Source organism: Lytechinus pictus, chromosome 14, assembly GCF_037042905.1.
Source record: "Lytechinus pictus isolate F3 Inbred chromosome 14, Lp3.0, whole genome shotgun sequence".
Lineage (NCBI taxonomy): Eukaryota > Metazoa > Echinodermata > Echinoidea > Temnopleuroida > Toxopneustidae > Lytechinus > Lytechinus pictus.
Window position 1 is genome coordinate 19,471,244 of NC_087258.1, and position 14,398 is coordinate 19,485,641.

Genomic DNA, 14,398 nt, shown 5'->3' on the forward strand with positions numbered 1-14,398 from the left:
AGTATTAAGTAAAAATTTCGAGTATCAAGTCTAATTTTCGAGTATCAAGTCAAAATTTCGAGTATCAAGTCTAATTTTCGAGTATCAAGTCTAATTTTCGAGTATCAAGTCCTAAGTTCGAGTATCGAGTCAAAATTTCGAGTATCAAGTCTAATTTTCGAGTATCAAGTCTAATTTTCGAGTATCAAGTCCTAAGTTCGAGTATCGAGTCAAAATTTCGAGTATCAAGTCCTAAGTTCGAGTATCGAGTCAAAATTTCGAGTATCAAGTCAAAATTTCAAGTATCGAATCAAAATTTCGAGTTTCAAGTCTAGTTTTCGAGTTTGAAGTGAATAGTTTTATTTGATCAAGTCTACAGTAGAGATCCTGATTAGGGGAACAAGGAGAATTTTTTTTATACAACTATGAATTTTGAAAATGCAAGGAGTTGCAAGGAAAGATGAAAAAAAATCAAGGAATATTCAAGGAACGGAGAGTAGAACTCAAGAAATTCAAAATATTAATGAAATAAATAGGCCTTTGACAAAATGTGCAATTTTGACCTTATAAAAGACTGGATGACAGACTAACGAAAAATCTGTCCCGTATGGGACAGACGTATCCCAATAATCCGGTACGGGTGTATGATTGGAGCTGTGATTTTCCTCATTTCTTTCTCTATCATCTCCATCCTAGGTTTTAATTGCATACTAGTAGGCCTATATAACATATTTTCAGTTAAAGCCCTGGTTTTAAATTGTGAGATCGAAAGAGAGGAAAGGACAGGGAGAGAAAAAATTAGGAAAGAAGAGACAGAGAAAAAGGTGAAAGGATGGAGAAAGGAAAAGGGGGAAAGAGGGGAAAGAAAAAAGGGAGAAAGGGGAAACAGGAAAGAAGAGAGGAAAAGAGTGAGGAAGGGAAGTAGGAAAAGAGGCTAAAGTTTGACCAAGGGGCGCCAATTTGATGTTTACCTGGGAAAGGGCGCCAGCTCATTTTTCACATGGAGGTGGAGCACCAAATTCAGGGGGCGTAGAATCGAGGTTCGACCTTCGCGGCACCAGTTCGATGTTAAACCGGACGCGCTAAATTCATATTGGGCGCCAAACTCATGTCTCATATTATGGAGGGGGTTCGCCAAATTCATGTTCTCTTCCACCGGGGGGCATTGACCTGAAATAAGGGGGCGCCAAACTGATCTTATAAACTCAGGGGCGCCAATACGATGTTTGACGCCCAATTAATTTTTTACATGGGAGAAGGGCGCCAAACTCATGTTTCACATGGATGGGGGGGGGGGGGGGGGGTGGGCCAAACTCATGTTTCACCTGGGGCGCCATAATGACCTGAATTAAGTGCGCACCAAACTGACCTTAAACTTGTGGGGTGCCAAATTCTTGTTCGACCTTTCTGGCGCCAATTTGATGTTTTACCTGGGGTCACCAAATTCGTTTCTTTATGAGGGTGCAGAATTTACCTTAAACTAGGGGAGGGGCGTAAAATCGATAGTTAACATGAAGCGCGGCGGTGCAACTACCGGGGCAACATATTCGACCTAAGGGAGGTGCGCCAAAGTAATATTTCATATGGGGGTATATGGGGGCGGGGGGGACTGCGAAAGTTATGTTCGGCTGGGGGCACAAAATTCGATCTCAAACTGTCTTGGGTTGCCAATTTGGTCGAAATTGTTTTTAGGCAAGATAGATATCGAGCAGATGTCGAACTTTATCTTAAATTTAGGAGGCGTCAATTTGATCTGAAATGCACGTTAAACATGATGTAATTTCCCTTTTTAGGTTTGCTAATTATTCGATTTTATTTTGCAGCTTAATCTTAATCCTATACTGTACAGTGGCGTACCGTGGGTCACGGCATTGGGGGGGGGGGGGGCACCAGCAAAAATTTTGAGTCACTTATTGCTTATTGAGCGCTCAGTTGCCAAGTATACTGACCTAATAGAGGCATTTTAAAAACAGCATGTGCCCCCCCCCCCCCCCATCGGCTGGCCAAAATAAAAACGGGGAAAAGGAGAAAAAGAGAGAGAAAAACGTAGCAGGAAAGAAGAAATTATTGTTCATTACAATTATAATTATAATTATGTTATGTTATATTTCATAAGAAACATTTTTCATAACTTCATGAAAACGTAATTTGCTCAGGGCCTATGTCTTTATTGTACCGGGTGCTCGCATTGTCTCTTTAACGAGATATATGATCCTCTTGTACTAAAACCTCCCGTTTTCAAGTCAATATACACCAAATATATTTCCTCGCACTTCCAGTTATTACTGTTTTATGTAGTGACATATACTTCTTTTTTATGACTACTTAAAGTGATTGCCCCATTTTAAGGTCTTAATATAAAGCATTTTCTTACGTTACGTGCTTACGTTCGCATTAGTTGATTGGTGATATATGCCTGCTCTTCAATGAACTCCTAAAATCAGTCCTTAAAATGTCCCCCATTTCTAATCTGAATATCAAAAATTTGCAGCTTGCGCTTTCGCTCGCATCATTCGGTCAGTGAAATACGTATGGTCTTAGCGAACTCCTACAAACAAGCCTTAGAATGCCCCTCTTCAGGTCTGAATTTCCAAAATATTCAGCTCGCGCTCCGCGCTCGCAATATTTGATTAGTGAGATGCGTATGATAATCATGATTACAATGGCAACAAAAAGTGCTTCGTGTGTTCAGATGTAATTCTAACAAAATCAGCATGCGCTTGGCACTCGCATTAGATGACTTACGTGAAATATATCAGTATTCTCTTACTGGATTCCTTAATAAAATAGTCCTTAAAATATCCCTCTTTGGGGTCAATATATACAAAAAATTCAGCTCGCGCTTCGCGCTCGCATTGTTTGTTTAGCGAGACAGGTATGTATTATGATTCCAAAAATGTGCTTATAATAATGTCCCTTTTTATGTCTGAATATCAAAATTTTTCAGCTCGCGATTCGCGCTCGTATTATTTGACCAGTGGCATACATATCCCGTTTAATGGCACTGTCCTTAAAATGTCTTAGGTCAGTATACCTAGCAACTGCGCTCACTAAGTGACTCAAATTTTTTTCTGGTGCCCCCCCCCCCCCATGCCGTGACCCACGGTACGCCACTGACCGGCGTAATGATAATTATAATGTAAAGAGCTAAGAAACAAAGTGTATTAAGCGCTATATAAATGTAACTATTTATTATTTAACCGAAATATCAGTTGTTAATTTTCGTCACAAACACAATTAATATTGTGAATCTAGGCGCCTTCATGTCCTACCACCTCTTGTAACAGATAAGATAGGCCCATATTGTGAAAGAAAATGAATAAATATAGGCGGACCTGGGGTCCGCGTGCCTCGCCCCTATATTTGCAGCTTAAGATTCTCGGGGCAGAAGAGGTAAAAGAATAAAAAGCAACGGGGTGATATGAAGAAACAATAAAAGGGACAAATTAAGGTGGAGAAAATGAGAGGGGAAAATTGATAGATGACAAACCTTTCAGAATACTAGATAAAAAAAAAACACTCCCACTCACATTGTCGTTTAATGATATATAAGGGAGAGTGGGGAGGTCTGCCGCCTTTTTTCACGCCCTTCTAGAATCGTAATATCTTTAGCAGGGAGGTCATGCTTTAGGATGTATATAAATGTCTCGGTAATATCTACCTAATACCTTATTTTCGGCGAGGACATAATTATATACGGTTTGGCAAAAATGGGCCGTAAAGAAAATTTTCCCTGCAGGCCAACCTGCCCCACCCTGGGGCAAGTTCGCCTGACAGGCGGGGCGAGTTCGCCCATAGGGAAAAACAGTGATATATGAAACAAAATGGTGTGTTCAAAGACACCAAACACTTTTTTTTTCATATTGGAACATTGTCAACGACTTCTAGTTCGATAGTCTATGAAAAGTTATCATGATTTAGCACATATACCTACATACTTGCATGTTATGTCATGTTTGTAAGGATATTTTTGTAGGCCTATGGGTCTATATGTAGATAAAAGTGGGGCGGACTTGCTCCGTCGCAAAATGGGCGAATTAGCCCCCTGGCAGCCATTTTCTTCTCTCTTTATAGTTTTTCGCAAAGTGTACAACATATATTTTGAAGTATCAAAGGGATATTTCAGTAAGCAAATATCACGCCTTTCTAACTAAAAATATTAAAACTGCATTCGTGTCTATAAAAAAATACAACTGAAGAAATTGAAAAATATATATAATTTTTACAAAATGGCCTCGAAATGGACGAGTCGCCGTAATTTTCTCAAACTCCGAGCAGATGACCTCTCGCATAGGTATGTTGCTACCTTTGGGCAGGTTAATTAAACATCGTCAACAAAATTAACCTACATCCATATCCAGTCACAGCAAAGTAGAAAATCATCACGTGGTGGGCGGGCTTGCCAGGGGCGGACTAGCCCCGCTCTCTCCTACATACTTATCCAGGATATGAGAATTAGACCTACGGTATATGGTGCTATTGCTTTTTTTTTTTTTTTAACTCAATACAAAATGAAATGGTCCAGTTCGCACCTAGCAGTTTCATTTATTAGCTAGGTCTATATTTTGTGAGATACATCCTGGGTCCCGTAACACAGAGGTTATAGCGATTAATCGTACGCTTGATTTCTACGATTGATTGTACATTGTAGCCAATGCACTGGCGTAAATCCGTGTTGATGGGTGGGGGGGGGGGGGGGGATGACCGAAATATTTTGGCTTTTTTTTTGCAATCATGTTTTTAGATATGCAAGGAATTGTCATTGATATGTCCACAGTGGCGTCCCGTGGGTCCAGGCATTGGGGAGGGGGGGGGCACCAGCAAAATGTTTGAATCACTGACGGTGAGCGCGCTCAGTTTCCAGTTATACTGACCTAATAGAGACATTTTCTGGACAATGTCATTAAACGGATATGCATCTCACTGATCAAATAATGCGAGCGCGAAGCGCGAGCTGAATTTTTTTATATTCACACCTAAAAAGAGTCATTATAATCAAATTTGTGTAATCATGATAGGTACCTGTTTCGCTAAACAATACGAGCGCGAAGCGCGAGCTGAAGTTTTCGTATATTTTGACTCCAAACAGCGAGATTTTGAGGGATATATTTTAGGAATCCATTAAGAGTATGCATATCTCACCATAGTCATCTAATGCGAGTGCCAAGCGCTTGCTGGTTTATAAGAATTACATCTGAACACATGAAACACTTTTTGTAGTCATTGCAATCATCATGATTATCATACGCATCTCACTAATCAAATATTGCGAGCGCGAGCTGAAAATTTAGATAATTCAGACCTGAAGTGGGGCATTCTAAGGTTTCTTTGTAGGAATAACTAGGACCATATGTATTTCAATATCCAAATGATGCGAGCGCGAAGCGCGAGCTGAAAATTTTTGATATTCAGATCAGAAGAAGGGACATTTTAAGGACTGATTTTTGGAATTCATGGAGGCAGACATATCTCACTAATCCACTAATGCGAACGTAATCACGGACAGGAAATGTTTCATATATACGAAGACCTTAACATGGGGCTATCACTTTTTGAGTCATGAAAAAGAAGCATATGTCACTACATAAAACAATGATAACTCAAGTGCTAGGAAATATATTTGGTTTATATTGACTTGAAAACGGGATGTTTAAGTACAACAGGATTATATATCTCGTTAACAGACAATGCAAGCACCAGGAACAATGAAGACGTAGGCCCTGGGCAAATTATGTTTCATGAAGTTATGATAAAAATGTTTCTTATGTAATGTTACATAACATAATTATAATATAACATTATAATGAATATTTTCTTCTTTCCTACTATACGCTTCTCTTCCTTTCTCCCTCTTTTCTCCTTTTCCCCTTTTCCCCGTTTTTTTTTTGGTCAGCCGATTGGGGGACACGTGCCCCCTATGCCCCCCCCCCCCGTAGTTACGTCACTGTATGTCCATATGGCAAATACCCCTCCAATATTATTATCTTTTTTACCCCATAATGGTTTATTGGTTTTATTAGAGATTACATTAAAAAAGAATTGACATTCCATCTTAATCCCTTCCCAAAGACCCCAATTAACATTGATGAATTGGAAGAAACGGGAGTTTCTCTCCAATATTATAATAAGGACATAAGTATTTCGCTTGGAAATGGTGAACTGGCTCTTTATTGCATTTTATGATTCAATAATATTTTTTTATTTGTTAAGCGGTATTTCAGAAAGAATAAAACAATTATCTCTCGTGATTTTTTTTTCATTTCTTTCGTAAAAAGTGGGGGGGGGGATGTTTGTACAGACCATGCCCCCCTCCTCGAAAAGTGGGGGGGGGGATATATCCCCCCATCCCCCCCCCCCCGGGATTTACGCCAGTGAGCCAATGGAATCAATCGTAGAAAAATGTTATACGATCATTGCTAAGCTTTGTGTTAATACGGGACCCTGGTCGTCCTTAAAATGTCCGATTTTTAGTCTTGACTTTCTCCTGAGTAGGTCTGTATCAAAATTTAGTTCGTTCTTCCTGCTCACATATATTGTTAATCTTATTAATAGATTTGAATACCCTTTTCAGGTAAGCGGATTCTTTTATGAGCATAACCTGTATTCATGGTATTGCATTCACAATATTTACGAAAAGTGCTAGTATATATGGCCTCTTTTTCGTTTTCGCTTTCTAGATCAGCATATCAACTTAAATTTTAGCTTGATTTCAACGCCAGGCCTGCATTATTGTTAAGTGAGATTTTTAAGCTTTTTCGAGTGTAAGCTGTTTTTTTCGAGTTTAAGCAGTTTTTTCGAGTTATCAAGCTATTTTTCGAGTTTAAGCTGTTTTTCGAGTTAAAGCAAATTTTCGAGTCTAAGCAGTTTTTCGAGTTAGCTATTTTTCGAGTTTAAGCTGTTTTTCGAGTTTAAGCAATATTTCGAGTCTAAGCAGTTTTTCGAGTCTAAGCAGTTTTTCGAGTCTAAGCTGTTTTTCGAGTCTAAGCTGTTTTTCGAGTTTAAGCAGTTTTCTTCGAGTCATCGTCATAACTTCGAGTCGTCGTTAAACCGATACCGTACCGGAAGTAGTGCGGTACCGGTATACCGTACACATGTACATATACACGGTCCTACGAACACGGGTACGAACACTCTGGTGAGCACTGGTAAATTTATGCATGAATTCAGTTATTCACACATTTTGTATTATTTGTTGTGATCTAAGTTAATTTCTTTATTTGCTACCGTTTTTTGTAAAAGAACAACATAAATAGGAATGTGCCGGGGTCTGTGAATTCTAAATTTTAGATCCAACTTAGTAAGTAACTCAGTCATATAGATCGACATCGTCGCACAGTACCGGTACTACAGCCAGGCCCAGGGCAGGCAGCCTGTACACTGCACTATACGGTACCGGTATCGCACGTGGTTTGCACTGTGTGCTGTGGTTATGCCGCCGTGCTAACTACTGTACGCCTACGGCTACGGGCTTCTAGCCGGCTGGGCATCGAGAGAAATCGGGGTTTGATTAAGCTGTCACAAGGACAAGCCCAACCAATGTAACAAACTACCGGTACTCGATCGACTATCTAGTGAGATGGGGCCTGACATAATTTACGTGAAATTTATGCAGTAACTTTCTAACATGAAGATTATCATTAAGTTAAACTGCAAAAGAAAAGTAGATCTAACTTGTTAGGCCTATAGGCCTAGTCTATAGTATAGATCTAACGTTAGTGACAGTAGTGTTAGAAATAGAATGTAGTGTAGCAGGCCTAGCCCTTAAAAGCCTAGCCCTTAAAAGCCTAGCCCTAGATTCATTTTTATTTTAGATCTCAATTCTAATGACAAACGTATATTAAGGCCAAGCTTAATCTAAGAGTAAGACTAAGCTAGGCCTAGTCTCTAACTTCGATCTAGACTCTAGCTAGGCCTAATTTCTAGATCTATCTTTAATTATGATTGGTGGTCCCCAAGTCTGCGCACCTAACGATTTGAGTTAAGATTAAAGATGAATTTCTTTTTATTTCACAAAATCTTTCAGTTAATAATGTTCCTTATATCATTATGTGTAAGTGTACCAAATATCTCATAAAAATTTGAAAAAAGTACGGTACCTTATAGGATTTTCTTGGAAAAAACCTCAGGCAGTCATTTTCAGATTGAACAAAAAATGGTACCCCATGTCTACGCACTCATTCACTTTGCACACGATTCGGGAATTTTGATGAGAAAGGCTGAATTTTTAGGCCGTCACATGAAATGCCCTTAATTCATTATTTTTCCACCATTTTCAGTCGGATTTTTTTATAAATACCTGTCTGTGTATTGCATGTGTAAAATTCGTGCTCGTTGAGTATCTTCTTTTACTAGAATCGCGCAGATACGCGTGTGTGCAGACAAGGGGGACTGCGCAGACTTTTAACTTAAGTGTAAATTAGGCCATGCCCCTGAACCATAGATCTAGATTCTAGACTAGAGCTACTAAAGTTAGTAGATCTAGCCTCTAACGTTAGGGGTCTAACTAACTTAATTCGAGATCAAGACTCGGTCACTGCAGTGCAATGGCCAAACTCTTTGACTTGAAATAACGTTAGAAACTGAGGGCTTAACTTAAGTTAGGCCTATGCCTATGGCCTATAGAGATCTAGGCTATACTGTTAATTATTATAACCATCATTTCCAGAAATCAAATGAACTGTTTTTTTTTGCGTGGTCTAGATTCAGGCTTCCACACCATGCCAATGGGCCTAGTCTGATGCGGATCTAGTCTAGATCTAGATTAGATCTGTAACTTAAATAACTTACTGTTTAGTGTTAGTAACTGTTACTGTTAGTAGTCGTCCTAGTAGAGGCTAGACCCTGGTTTAGCATTGCAATTGCCTACACTGTACAGTTGAATGGCATTGTGATTAATCTAGACTAGAGTCTTCTAGATCTAGACCCCAGTCGGTCTAAGTAGATCTACTTAGACTTGGATCTAGGCATATATTGGGAACATCATGCAGGATGCAGCTCTGATGATATATTGTTTTAGAAAATTAGAGTAGATCTACTTAGTCTTGGTATCAAAGATCTACATTACCTTTCCAAGCCTCTACCCCCGCCACCATTACCAGGCTAGGGCCCGAGGCAATCAAAGTCAAGGCCTAGCTAAGCCAAAAAGGGCTAGATTTAGATCTGATAATAATAATACTAATAACGATGATGATAAAGATGACTTAATTCACGTAATCAGCAGTAGATATGAAAGGCTTGACTTAGGAACTGTAATCCATTCACTATTTTTCCCCAGATATGGGTTATACATGTAGTCAGTTGAATTCTTAAAACCTAAAAAAGTACCCCCTTCCTGCTTCATACATGGACCAACAATTCATTTGATTTTTAAATGATGAGGGAAAAAAATTACCACAATTTTTTTTTTTTCATTATACAACAATGAATGAAATCTTCTTTAGGATACAGTGAAAATCTTGGAAATCTACACAAACCATGATTAGGGTGATCAAGCGGCCTACTCTTGAGTCGTTGTTCAGTGTACTTTTGCTTGGATGATTCTATTCTCACCGATAATATCCTTAAATGGAAGTCCCCCCCCCCCCCCAGTGGTTGACAACAAATAAAGTCACACTTGTAACATTTTAAAACTAGAAACATAGCTTGCTAATGCCTTTGTAAATCAGCATTACATATGAAGGCCCAGCTTATGGACTGTACTTCATATACAATTTTTTTTATCAGGAAAACCCGAACACAGGGCAGCTCCCACGAAGGACCACTCACCCCGAGAGGAACTCCTCATGAATACAACTGCCCCCGAGGACACCTCAAAGACTCATTTGACCATTTCCAAGGTAGGTCATGTCTGAATTTCTTCCTAGATTAAGGTTATTGTAAGTTGTATTTTTTAAATCTCACTAGTGATATAAGCTCATGTGATAAAAGGATCTGGAGTCTTCCTTGTAAATTCTCTGTTTATTTTATAATTAAGTTGAAAGTATAAAAATAATAATAGCAACAATTCATTTAATCAGCAGTAGATATGAAAGGCTTGACTTACAAACTGTAATTCATTCACTATTTTTGTAACAGGATAACTCCCCAGAGGAGAGTTCCAGGCAGAAAAGCTCCACTGAGGACAACTCACCCCAAGGACAAACCCACCAAGACACAACTGTCCCAGAGGACAGCTCCCCCCAGTGAGGATACCTGGGCATTTCCAAGGTAACTCATGTTACTTATTTTTTCCCCGAGATTAGGGTTATGGTTAGTTGTATTTTCAAACCTGAAAAGTCATATAACTTTTGTTTGTGATAACAAAGGAAAAGTACCCCCTTCCTGCTTCATACATGGAGCAACAATTTATCCAAGGATTTTGTAAATGAAGAAGGATAAAATTGCCACAATTTTTTTTTTTAGGGTATGAATTATCCAACAATGAATGAAATCTTGTTCAGGATACACAATGCAAATGTTGGAAATCTACACAAAACCATGATTAGGGTGTCCTAGTGGCCCACTCTTGAGTACTTGTTCAGGGTGCTTTTTCTAAGATGATTCTATTTTTTAGCATATTGTCCATTAAATTGAAGTGCCCCCCCCCCCCTGGTGGTTGACAACAAATAAAGTCACACTTGTAACATTTTAAAACTAGAAACATAGCTTGCTAATGCCTTTGTAAATCAGCATTACATATGAAGGCCCAGCTTATGGACTGTACTTCATATACAATTTTTTTTATCAGGAAAACCCGAACACAGGGCAGCTCCCACGAAGGACCACTCACCCCGAGAGGAACTCCTCATGAATACAACTGCCCCCGAGGACACCTCAAAGACTCATTTGACCATTTCCAAGGTAGGTCATGTCTGAATTTCTTCCTAGATTAAGGTTATTGTAAGTTGTATTTTTTAAATCTCACTAGTGATATAAGCTCATGTGATAAAAGGATCTGGAGTCTTCCTTGTAAATTCTCTGTTTATTTTATAATTAAGTTGAAAGTATAAAAATAATAATAGCAACAATTCATTTAATCAGCAGTAGATATGAAAGGCTTGACTTACAAACTGTAATTCATTCACTATTTTTGTAACAGGATAACTCCCCAGAGGAGAGTTCCAGGCAGAAAAGCTCCACTGAGGACAACTCACCCCAAGGACAAACCCACCAAGACACAACTATCCCAGAGGACAGCTCCCCCCAGTGAGGATACCTGGGCATTTCCAAGGTAACTCGTGTTACTTATTTTTTCCCCGAGATTAGGGTTATGGTTAGTTGTATTTTCAAACCTGAAAAGTCATATAACTTTTGTTTGTGATAACAAAGGAAAAGTATCCCCTTCCTGCTTCATACATGGAGCAACAATTTATCCAAGGATTTTGTAAATGAAGAAGGATAAAATTGCCACAATTTTTTTTTTTAGGGTATGAATTATCCAACAATGAATGAAATCTTGTTCAGGATACACAATGCAAATGTTGGAAATCTACACAAAACCATGATTAGGGTGTCCTAGTGGCCCACTCTTGAGTACTTGTTCAGGGTGCTTTTTCTAAGATGATTCTATTTTTTAGCATATTGTCCATTAAATTGAAGTGCCCCCCCCCCCTGGTGGTTGACAACAAATAAAGTCACACTTGTAACATTTTAAAACTAGAAACATAGCTTGCTAATGCCTCTGTAAATCAGCATTACATATGAAGGCCCAGCTTATGGACTGTACTTCATATACAATTTTTTTTATCAGGAAAACCCGAACACAGGGCAGCTCCCACGAAGGACCACTCACCCCGAGAGGAACTCCTCATGAATACAACTGCCCCCGAGGACACCTCAAAGACTCATTTGACCATTTCCAAGGTAGGTCATGTCTGAATTTCTTCCTAGATTAAGGTTATTGTAAGTTGTATTTTTTAAATCTCACTAGTGATATAAGCTCATGTGATAAAAGGATCTGGAGTCTTCCTTGTAAATTCTCTGTTTATTTTATAATTAAGTTGAAAGTATAAAAATAATAATAGCAACAATTCATTTAATCAGCAGTAGATATGAAAGGCTTGACTTACAAACTGTAATTCATTCACTATTTTTGTAACAGGATAACTCCCCAGAGGAGAGTTCCAGGCAGAAAAGCTCCACTGAGGACAACTCACCCCAAGGACAAACCCACCAAGACACAACTGTCCCAGAGGACAGCTCCCCCCAGTGAGGATACCTGGGCATTTCCAAGGTAACTCATGTTACTTATTTTTCCCCCGAGATTAGGGTTATGGTTAGTTGTATTTTCAAACCTGAAAAGTCATATAACTTTTGTTTGTGATAACAAAGGAAAAGTACCCCCTTCCTGCTTCATACATGGAGCAACAATTTATCCAAGGATTTTGTAAATGAAGAAGGATAAAATTGCCACAATTTTTTTTTTTAGGGTATGAATTATCCAACAATGAATGAAATCTTGTTCAGGATACACAATGCAAATGTTGGAAATCTACACAAAACCATGATTAGGGTGTCCTAGTGGCCCACTCTTGAGTACTTGTTCAGGGTGCTTTTTCTAAGATGATTCTATTTTTTAGCATATTGTCCATTAAATTGAAGTGCCCCCCCCCCCCTGGTGGTTGACAACAAATAAAGTCACACTTGTAACATTTTAAAACTAGAAACATAGCTTGCTAATGCCTTTGTAAATCAGCATTACATATGAAGGCCCAGCTTATGGACTGTACTTCATATACAATTTTTTTTATCAGGAAAACCCGAACACAGGGCAGCTCCCACGAAGGACCACTCACCCCGAGAGGAACTCCTCATGAATACAACTGCCCCCGAGGACACCTCAAAGACTCATTTGACCATTTCCAAGGTAGGTCATGTCTGAATTTCTTCCTAGATTAAGGTTATTGTAAGTTGTATTTTTTAAATCTCACTAGTGATATAAGCTCATGTGATAAAAGGATCTGGAGTCTTCCTTGTAAATTCTCTGTTTATTTTATAATTAAGTTGAAAGTATAAAAATAATAATAGCAACAATTCATTTAATCAGCAGTAGATATGAAAGGCTTGACTTACAAACTGTAATTCATTCACTATTTTTGTAACAGGATAACTCCCCAGAGGAGAGTTCCAGGCAGAAAAGCTCCACTGAGGACAACTCACCCCAAGGACAAACCCACCAAGACACAACTATCCCAGAGGACAGCTCCCCCCAGTGAGGATACCTGGGCATTTCCAAGGTAACTCGTGTTACTTATTTTTTCCCCGAGATTAGGGTTATGGTTAGTTGTATTTTCAAACCTGAAAAGTCATATAACTTTTGTTTGTGATAACAAAGGAAAAGTATCCCCTTCCTGCTTCATACATGGAGCAACAATTTATCCAAGGATTTTGTAAATGAAGAAGGATAAAATTGCCACAATTTTTTTTTTTAGGGTATGAATTATCCAACAATGAATGAAATCTTGTTCAGGATACACAATGCAAATGTTGGAAATCTACACAAAACCATGATTAGGGTGTCCTAGTGGCCCACTCTTGAGTACTTGTTCAGGGTGCTTTTTCTAAGATGATTCTATTTTTTAGCATATTGTCCATTAAATTGAAGTGCCCCCCCCCCCCCTGGTGGTTGACAACAAATAAAGTCACACTTGTAACATTTTAAAACTAGAAACATAGCTTGCTAATGCCTCTGTAAATCAGCATTACATATGAAGGCCCAGCTTATGGACTGTACTTCATATACAATTTTTTTTATCAGGAAAACCCGAACACAGGGCAGCTCCCACGAAGGACCACTCACCCCGAGAGGAACTCCTCATGAATACAACTGCCCCCGAGGACACCTCAAAGACTCATTTGACCATTTCCAAGGTAGGTCATGTCTGAATTTCTTCCTAGATTAAGGTTATTGTAAGTTGTATTTTTTAAATCTCACTAGTGATATAAGCTCATGTGATAAAAGGATCTGGAGTCTTCCTTGTAAATTCTCTGTTTATTTTATAATTAAGTTGAAAGTATAAAAATAATAATAGCAACAATTCATTTAATCAGCAGTAGATATGAAAGGCTTGACTTACAAACTGTAATTCATTCACTATTTTTGTAACAGGATAACTCCCCAGAGGAGAGTTCCAGGCAGAAAAGCTCCACTGAGGACAACTCACCCCAAGGACAAACCCACCAAGACACAACTATCCCAGAGGACAGCTCCCCCCAGTGAGGATACCTGGGCATTTCCAAGGTAACTCATGTTACTTATTTTTCCCCCGAGATTAGGGTTATGGTTAGTTGTATTTTCAAACCTGAAAAGTCATATAACTTTTGTTTGTGATAACAAAGGAAAAGTACCCCCTTCCTGCTTCATACATGGAGCAACAATTTATCCAAGGATTTTGTAAATGAAGAAGGATAAAATTGCCACAATTTTTTTTTTTTAGGGTAT